The sequence below is a fragment of the Benincasa hispida genome, chromosome 12 (genome assembly GCF_027475165.1).
Source record: "Benincasa hispida cultivar pf3 chromosome 12, pf3_genome.v1.1, whole genome shotgun sequence".
Lineage (NCBI taxonomy): Eukaryota > Viridiplantae > Streptophyta > Magnoliopsida > Cucurbitales > Cucurbitaceae > Benincasa > Benincasa hispida.
Window position 1 is genome coordinate 26772898 of NC_143489.1, and position 10620 is coordinate 26783517.

Genomic DNA, 10620 nt, shown 5'->3' on the forward strand with positions numbered 1-10620 from the left:
ACCTTAAGTTTTCAAAACCAAAAACAAAAAGTAAAATGTTTATAAATGAGAACTTAGCTTTTGAATTTGAAATAGTGTTTTATAAATAAAATTGCAGCTCAAAATTAAGTTTATGTAATGTTATATGTAAGGGCTTTCTAAAATATTTTATAAAAACTCGACCGGAAACCTAAAATGAGAAATAGTATGTAAATTGGTAAAATAGTATATTATATGTTTTTCTTCTTTAAAAACTCTATTATTATTATTATTACTACTATTATTATTATATTATTTAGATTAGATTTATCAGTTTGCTCCATCTTCCAAGCTTCTATTCGGTCACTCTCTGGACCATCGACTGCCCCTGATATGTGTCTGACCTTCTACGTTGACTCTTAACTGGAGCATAATTTTGAATAGTAGCATTTTGGGATTGGTGATCAGTAGTTGCATGCTTCTTCGGGTCTGGGTCATTTGCACGTTGGTCGTTCCCTCTCCATATTAACCTCTACGATGCCTTTGGTCTAGGAACTTCGAACTCCCCCACCCCTTCAATCATTGGACCCTTACTCTTGGCTGGGTCTCGGACAATTGGAGTAGTGCTTTGGCCCAACGGATTGTGTTTCTGCTTCCCATCACACTTATTTTCTTCATGTGGGTATATCGCATTCTGCATGATGGTCTCGATGATTGGGTTTGGTTGTCTGAGCATCTCTATGATTTGGCTTAGGTTCTGACCTAAGCTATCTACCTTGGCGACTAGAGCCATATACTCCTGAGCTAGCTCATTTTCAAGCTGGTGGATCTCCACCACGTGAGTTTCTAGAACACGTGTGGGTTGTCACCTTGGATGAAGTTCACGATCCAAATCATCCCCATCAGTTGGGAGATTCTCTCTGTTCACATTGTTACTCATGGTTCACACACAAATTGTGGTGATAATGCTAAAAGATTTTGTTATTTTTTCTCCCCACAGACGATGCCAACTGTTGATACCAAAAATTACACCAACGGTATATTTGTATTTGTGTTGAAGGAGAATAGCTTGATATCCTACAAAAATATGAATAAAGCAAACACTGGTGTGATATTGAGCCAAATTCACTCTGATGCTTAAGTTAGAATCAGGTTTGAATTTAATTTAACTGGTAAAAAATAGTATGAGTTGGAAAGCATACCTCTTCTTTACCGTACCTTCTGAATTATATAAGTCATCCATATAATAACTAAAACTAGCTTGCCTCTTCGACTCCCAAGCTATTAATAATCATTAACTTATTCGGGCCGTTACACATTTCTATCCTTAATGTACTCCACTTTTGAGTAGAATCATGATGTTTAATTTACCAATCATCACTCACAATGTGACTATACCTCTTAAATACGACAATAATTGAGTTATATAAACAGAAATAGGTAATTTACTAGCCTCCAGATTAGCCATCTTAAAAGAAGCTTTTAAATGCTAACTCTTAACGGATGCATGAGGACAATTTCATTTTAAAAATCTAATGCATGACTAAAAGGGTATGCAAAACTCCCTACCTTACTCAATTGAGGGTGAATATGGGTTGTGGGGTTGGCATATTGCCAACCCCATCTTTATACCTTATATATATATATATATATATATATATATATATATATAAAAAAAAAGTTCGAGGTCAGCTGGGTTGCCAACTCTCATAAGTTGACTTTTCCTAAGATGGGGGTCAGTAGCTTGCCGACCCCCTCTTTCTCTTTCTTCAGTCGGGCTTCACAGCCCAGCTGCCAGCCTGTCCAAATAAGGGGGGGTCGGTAGTTTTCTGACCCCTATCTTTTATTTATTTATTTTTAATTATTTTTTATTATATTTATATATATTACTATTCTCTCGGCTAAGAAGCATATTTAACAACATTGCTCTTAAATGGCAAAAAAAAAAAAAAAAAAGAAATCACCTAAAAGTCTATTAACTTTGCTTCCTAGCTCGAGCTATCTGTCGAGCTTAACTTGCTTTTCTTAACTCAATCTTCTAGCTTAGCTCACTCTCTTAGCTTGACTTACATTCTTAACTCAAATGAGTCGAGCTAATTAAAACATTTTCTCAGCTCATCTACCTTTGATTTGATTAGATTAATTGGGTTTAATTTAAACATTTTCTCAGCTCATCTACTTTTGATTTGATAAGATTAATTGGGTTTAATTCCACAATTAACATCAAGGCATAGAGAAATTTATCAATAAAAGTAGCATTTAAAACCTTAAGTTTTCAAAACCAAAAACAAAAAGTCAAATGTTTATAAACGAGGACTTAGCTTTTGAATTTGAAATAGTATTTTATAAGTAAAATTAAAGCTCAAAAGTAAGTTTATGTAATGTTATACGTAAGGGCTTTCTAAAATATTTTATAAAAGCTCGACTAGAAAACTAAAATGAGAAATTTTATGTAAACTGGTAAAATAGTATATTATATGTTTTCTTAAAAAAACTCTATTATTATTATTATTATTATTATTATTATTATTATTATTATTATTATTATGAGTTCTAACAATTGTAAATATCAAAACCATTAAATATTTAAAATAGTAATTAATCAACGTCTTATTTGATAAGCTATGTTTCAGAATTGAAAATTAAAATTATCAACTTGATCTCTATAGTTTGACTGTTTGAGTGTAGAGCCAATTTGATCATGATGTTTTGGGTTCAATTTTAATTGTTTCTATTTTGTAAAATGTATTAATTTGATCCATTTAGTTTAGACTTTGTTTATATTTGGTTAATAGTTCTCTAAAAAAAATTAATACGTTGACAAAATTTTAATACACGTGTTCAATCTGTTTTAGTACATTAGATTTAAATTCTATCAAAATAAATTATATACTTGTAAATCTCATAATCTATAAAACATACATAAAATTTGTAAATCTCATAATTCATAAAACATCAATTAAACTTGTATTCTAAGCCTTAAGAAAGAACAAGTTCAATACACTCAACGTCGATAATGTTAGCTGATGTAGAGTAATCTCAATACAATCAACGTCGATAACTCTATATGTGCACGTAGAAATGTCCACAAAAGGCTAAGCACCCCTACATACGGTCCAAAACCTATGTGTGTGTCGAGATGGTTCCCAAAAACTTATTATACTCATTCTTTGGACCTCTCGAATACCTTCATCTCCTCAAGTATCGAGAGTCTCTAGAACAAGTTACATACTTCAAAGCTGGTGGATTTTTTATTATATATATATTTTTATAATACTAAGTAAGAATATAGACCTAAGTAAGAATAAGAAAAGCTAGGAACCATTTTGTTTTAAAATTTGTGTTTGTTTTTTCACTTAGCCAATTTCAAAAAAAAAAAAAAAAAAAAAAAAAAAAAAAAAAAAATTGAAAACTAATCTTTTTTAGATTTTAAAATTTAATATTAGTTTTGAAAGCACTTCTCAAATCTAGAGAACAAAACACATAAACCAATAAATAGAAATGATGTTTATAAACTTAACTTTAAAAAACCAAAAACTAAGGTCCGATTTGGCAACCATTTGATTTTTTTATTTTTTATTTTTAAAATTAAGATAGCCTATAAACATTACTTCCATCTTCAAATTTTTTCCTTTATTATCTACTTTTTATCAATGGTTTAAAAAACCAAGCCAAATATTGAAAGCTAAAAAAAAAATTAAAAACTTGTTTTTGTTTTTTGAATTTAGCTAAGAATTTAATCATTGTACTTAAGAAAAATGCAAATAATATTAATAAATTAAGAGAAAATAGGCATAATTTTTAAAAAATAAAAACAAACTTATTACTAAACGAGACCTAAATTGTGAGGAAATAGACATAATTTTCAAATACCAAAAATAAAAAATGAAATTGTTACCAAACAAAGCTTACTTCTGTTAGTTAACATAGCTTTGTCTTTTAAACCATTGTAAAAAGTAGCTAATGAAGTAAGAAATTTGAAGGTGGAAGTAATATTTATAGGCTTAATTTTTAAAAATAACAAACCAAAAATCAAATTATTACTAAACGAACCTAAAATGGTTATCAACTGGGATCTTAGTCTTTAAACTCTAATTTGTATCAATTTACATATACTCCGAGCTTTTAAATTTTAGTATAGTTTTTGTACTCTAGAATTTTAACAATTTAATCCTAACATGAAACTTTTTAGAAAAAATATCTTTTTGGTTCCTGAATTTTTGCTTTAGTTTCTATTTAGTCCATAGGTTTTAAAATGTTACACGTTTAACTTTTAAGTTTTGAATTTTGTTTCAATTTAGTTCATTGAGTTTCACAATATTATAATTTTACCTTTAAAATTTGAGTTTTGTTTCAAATACCTGAGATTCAAGATTTTACATTTTGACCTTAATTTTTCATTAAATACCCACTTTCAATCATTGATGTCAATTTCTATTAATTAATTAAAAATAATTATGAAATTAAATTTTAAATTTTTATATTTTAAAAGTGAAAAAAAAGTGAAATTAAATTAATTAGAGTTCTTTTAACACTTTTTAATTTATTAACATAAATTAACTCTAAAGACGACTAGTGAATATTTAGTAAAAAATCGATGTTAAAGTGTAAATCTTGAAACATAAGGACCAAATTGATGTAAAAATCAAATATTTAGAATGTAAATTGTAGCATTTTAAAATTTAACAATTAAATTGAAACTCAAAACTTAAGGACTAAAGGTATAATATTTTAAAACCTATAGACTAAACAGAAATTAGACCCAAAACTTAAAGATCAAAAAGATATTTTTCCCAAATATTTTCACGTTGAAGTGTCAATTTTTACCATTCAGACTTTTCCAATCTACTTTACAAACAACAGAATATATGTCTACTCAGTTTACTAATCTAAATATAACTCAAACTATATTGGTTTGGATACTAAAGTTGAGAAAAAAAAACTGTTACAAATTTAAAAATACAGATATTAAATTGTTAAGAGTATATATGTTTTGAAACCCTTTTTAAAAGAATAAGAATAAGACTGAAACTGAAGCTAAACCTAAAATGAAAACAAAATTTATAGCTACTGAATAATTAATAATGTAAAGTTAAAACAATAAGGGTCTGTGTAAATAAAAAGTTTGATGTAAAAGAAAGAATGAAAAAGGGATATATGTGATGTAAAGTTTTGATTTAAATGTTTATGTAGGCATAGATTTAGGTGCATGAAAAAAAAAAGGAACAATAATAATAAATAAAAAGGGGATTTGGATTAAAGGAATGAGTCAAAAAGGGGAGAGAGGGTAACCCTAGCACACAGCAGGGCTAGGGTTGCACACCATAACTTTGAATTTCGATGGTAATATAGACTATATGAGTGGCGTAATATCTTCACATAATTTGACTTTGAAAGACGTGTGAACAGTCTGCATCTTCATAAAGCCCTTCGCAAAGCCATGTACTGTGCCACTTCCTTTTAACTCTCACTAACCTTACCTTAAGAAAATTATAATAAAATTTTGGAAAAAATGGTACGAACTACCCTTGAATGTTGGGGTTTGTAGCAGTTATATCCGTACCTTTTTTAATTTTTAATTCCATCCATTAGTCCTCTATACTTTGCTATTTGTTGTAATCAACTTCTTATGTTAATATTGATATTGATATATTTGTAAAATTCAAAATTTTGATATCGATATTGACATCATTCATTTTGTCAGTTTTTTTTTTTTTTTTTCAGTTTTGTATTGATGTCACTTTATATATAAGTCAGGATTTCATGTAAGGGTCACGAGTTCATATAAATATAATTTTAGATATATTGGTATAATATTTAAATCATATAATCTTGCCAAAACAACCAGAACTAACTGACATACGGATAGTGGCAGATCCAAAATTTCATGTTAGGGGGAAAACGTTATGTAAGGTTAAAATTTTGGCTCGTTAACATCAAAATTTGTGCTATATATAGTTCTTAAATTTTAGAATATATAGTAGATTATTGACATCTCTATAGGGTATCTAATATGTAGTACTAGAGATTTTTTCTTAAAAAAACAATGTAACTATTGGCTACCAAATTGAAATTGTGAGGTTCAATTAGAAACAAAAATAATTTGTTGTCTAATATGATTAATTTTTAAGTATTTTTAATATTTCATAAGATTCTTAAATACTAAATTGAAAGTTTATATATCTATTAGACATTTTTAAGGGACTTATTAGAGTTAAGATTAAAAGTTTAGATATTTATTAGTCATAATTTTCAAAATTAAGAATTGAACTCGTCTGGACTTGAATGTAATCTTAAAATAATGGTAAAGTAAATAACAAAGCAAAAAATTTATATGTCAAAATGCTGATTATATGCCTTAATTTTTAAAAATAAAAATAATTGTCGAACGTGCCTAAAATTTTAAAAATATTTGTATATAGCTATGAACTATATATATATACAAGCAACAAAAATGCGTTAAAATAAAAAAGAAAAAACAAGTGCATCCCAACAGTCAACTTCACCACCACGCTGCAGTAAGATCCTGTTCAAGAGGGGCACGCTTTAATATTTACTAAGTATATAAATAAATATTTTTTATATTTAATAAATTATCATATATATATATATATATATATGCAAAACAACCTGATATGATGTGAGAGAGGCACATACCCTGACTTCTTCATAAATCTGCCCCTGTAACTCATGAATAAGGGGTAAAATTTTAATCTTAATTTCTAAATGTTTCTAAATTATTTTTTTAATCTGAAAATGTTATTCCCTTTGTGAATTTTCTGGATAAATTTTGAATTTCATCATTAGATGTTACATTAATAAAACAAGTTAAAAATATTTATATAACTCACCGGCAAGGGTAAAAGTGGAATTTTAACAATCTATAGAGGATCGACCATAACAAGTAACAAAATACTAATTGATCAAATTAAAAGTTTAGGAATGTAATTATAATAAAATCACAAAATTTATGGGGTGATTTATCAAATTAAACATTCTGAGATATAATGGTAACACACCTCATACTTCAAATGCTGTTTGTGCAATTAACAATTTTTTCTAAATTTTATTGAACTAGGGTTGTACACAAGTAAATTAATATTTTACCCACTAAAAAATATATATAGGCTATGTTCATTATCTAATTTATATATAATATATTTGGACTGTGCAAAAGAAATTAGTTATTTGTGTTTTTGGTTAATAAGTCTTGCAATTTGCAATATAATTGAATTCAAAGTATATCATCAAAGATATATGGAAAAATTTAGAAGCTTAGCAAGAAGGAAGCACTTGACTACGAAGCCCAAACCTCACCCAAAAAGCAAGGATCTATACAATAAATTAAATTAGCAAGGTCAATATTTTTATATATGATATGTCTAATAATCTACATATTTCCTACTCTAGAAATTAAACTTTCAAAGGAATATGTAGAATATAAATGGGCCAAAACAAGGGTGCCTTGCCTTCAACTATGCAAAAACATCTGTTTCATTAGAATTTATTTGATAGTAACTATGATTCTTTACACAATTTTTGGTTCAACTATAAATTTGGTCCTACAACCACTACAAGAAATAACATATACAATAGCTAACGAAAAAAAGTTATAATAGATTTTTTTATAGTCTTTTTGAATAGTCCTGATAGCCTATGTTATTAAAAGTTTGGGACTTTTTATAGCGTTTTTCTAAAGTTATAATGAATACTATTATAATGTATGAAGATACAGCTTAGCTATTATAAAGTATGAAGATATAACATATATACGATGCTATAAAAACATTTGATAATATTTTATATTAAAGCTATAATATGTTTATATAGCTAAATAATATGTTATCTTTAACATATAATAGCCTTTTTTCAAAGTTATATTATAGTATTTATAGCTATAATTGTATGCTTTAGTAATGTTATTTAATATTTTTCAATTATTATAATTATTATAATAACCTTTTGATAGCATTTCATTTTTTCTATATAAAATCTTTCTATAGCTTTAACTCATGGCTATAAAAGAGGTAGCTTTTTTTTTAAAAGACAATTTTTTAATTAATTAGATTTTGATAAATTTTAGTTCAAGTACTCAATTTTAGTTAAAATATACACACATAAAATATTTCATAGCATAATAAATACTATTAACCTCCATTCATGATCTATTAACATTACAAAGTAAAATATTCTATAATTTCCTAGAATAAAAGTTGTTGTCTAAATGATAGTGAATGTACCAATAATATAAGTTAGCCCTCAAAATACAAAGTGTTCAAAATTCACCAAGTGTTCAAGATTATATTATTACGTAGTTGAGCTATCATTGTTGGTTCTCTTTTTCTCTAGTTAGGCATCATTTCATTCACCTACATAAATTTATAAAATCTATATCAATGTACAATTTTGTATACACAACAAATAGTGAATATTAAGTAAATATAGAAAATCTTTAATAAATGTAGATGAATAAGCTTAGAAAATAACATACCAATAATCACTTTATCAGATGGTCATGCAATACTATCCAAAGCTTCTTCAATACATGTCATCTCAAATGTAGGCCTCCACAAATATGCGTTGGGTTTCTTTGATACATCAACCCATACTCTAACTGCATGTGGACCAACAGGAATGTGATGAACAAGAGCAGCCAGATCATTAGAAGATCATCGTCCTTTTGCAACAATCTCTCCCGAGCCATATCAATCTAATAACTTATAGTTAATTTGATTATTTTTACAGATACTCCATCAAAAGAAAGTCGACCAATGGTGGAATGCAAGCAAAAATTTTAGGGCATAAAGATAGAGGGAGGTGAGACGATAGAAAGAGAGGAATGAAAGCAGATGAAGGATATTACGTTTTTTATTTTTCGTCAAATCTGAGCACACATTTTTTTTAAATATCAAACTTTTCGCTTTTTATTCCTCTTTCATAGCTTCCTTTAAAAAATGTTAGACTGAGAAGCTATCTTAGGTGATATTTGTTGTAGTGAACATGGAGAAAGTTAAAATCTACTTCCTATTATTTAAAAGTTAGAATTTGTTCGTAACAATCTGTAGGTTCATTATTATTATTATTCTTATCTACTTTCTTGAAATCAATTTTGAATTTTAGGTAAGTTTAAAGAGGAAACATTGCTTTCTCACAATAAACTGTTTTTAATTTTCCAAATAGGCCAAAAAATTGCTGGTAACTTTTTTTAAAATGTAAATGGAAAAATAAAGAAACTATTAGAAAAAAAAAAAGAAAAGATTATTTATTAAAACAAAATAAACATCCAACCATAATAAATTAGCATTGTGTTCTATAATCGACGATTTGATAAATTATTTAGGGTTAGATTATTAACCAACTTATTTTAATTAGTGAAAAACACCTTAGTCTGGTCTATTTTCTATTTGGTCTTTACATTTTAAAATGTTACATATTTTGTCCTTAAGTTTTGAGTTTGATTTCAAGTTAGCCTATAGATTTCAAATTATTGCAAATTTTACCATTAGATTTGAGTTTTATTTCAATTTGGGTCTTTAAGTTTCTAAATGTACACTTTTAACATCGGTTTTCTACTAAATACTCACTTTCTATCTTTAATGTTAATTTTTTTTACAATATATTAGAGGTACGAGAGATCAGTAGATGCACCCAAATATCTAAAATTCTCAACTAAATTGACACACTTTTATAGACCAAAATAAAAAACTTATGAGTTATGAACTAAGAGTCTATTTGGATTGACTAGACATAAAATTTTTTCAAAAAAGTCTTTTTTATTTAAATTCTTTTGATAAAAATAATTATAAATACACTTTTAAAGTATTTCAAAAACTATGCTAGCACTTGCCAAACACCTTAATCTTTTTCAAAATTAAATATTTGAAGATTTAAACGAAACACACTCTAAAAACATAACATTTTAAAATCTATCCAGAGAAAAAATAGAAATTACATCAAAAAGATATTTTTGCTGTAATGATTAGTGAAACATTAACAGCAACAATTCGTATAGCTTGGATATAAAGTGGCCTAAATAAAACATTAATAGCAACAATTCGTATAGGATAAAAAGTGGCCTAAATAGCATATATTAGGAATGAACTGTAAATTTGGGAATGTATTCTCTGTTCCTCCTGTTTTCGAAATTTCGGTAAATTTTCACCACATGTACATCATAAGCTTCAAAAGGATCATTTTTCCATATGTAAGATAATTTTTTAACAAACTACTAAAGATCGAGGGATCAGTAGACAGACTCAAATATCTCAATTAAGCTGATACATCCATAGTATCTTTATCACGTCTTGGTTCCAAAACCGATGCATTAATGATCAGGACATACAATGAGAGAGTAGAGGAACTAGAAGTTTGATCAAAATACAAAATGTGAAGAGACTAGAGGAAAGTTTTTCAATTTATAAAAATACAAGAAGTATCATAATTACAAGTGCCATTTTTATGACATATGTAAGAGTATTGTAATTATTATTTTTTTTAATAAGAGAAAGAGTATGAAGATTGAATTTCTTACTTTTAAGAAAAGAAGTAACTACCAATCGATTGGTAATTTTTTTGAAAAGAGTACTAATGGTCGAGGGATCAGTCGGTGCACCCGAACATTTAAACTAGATTGACACGTCCGTAACACTCTCATCACACCCC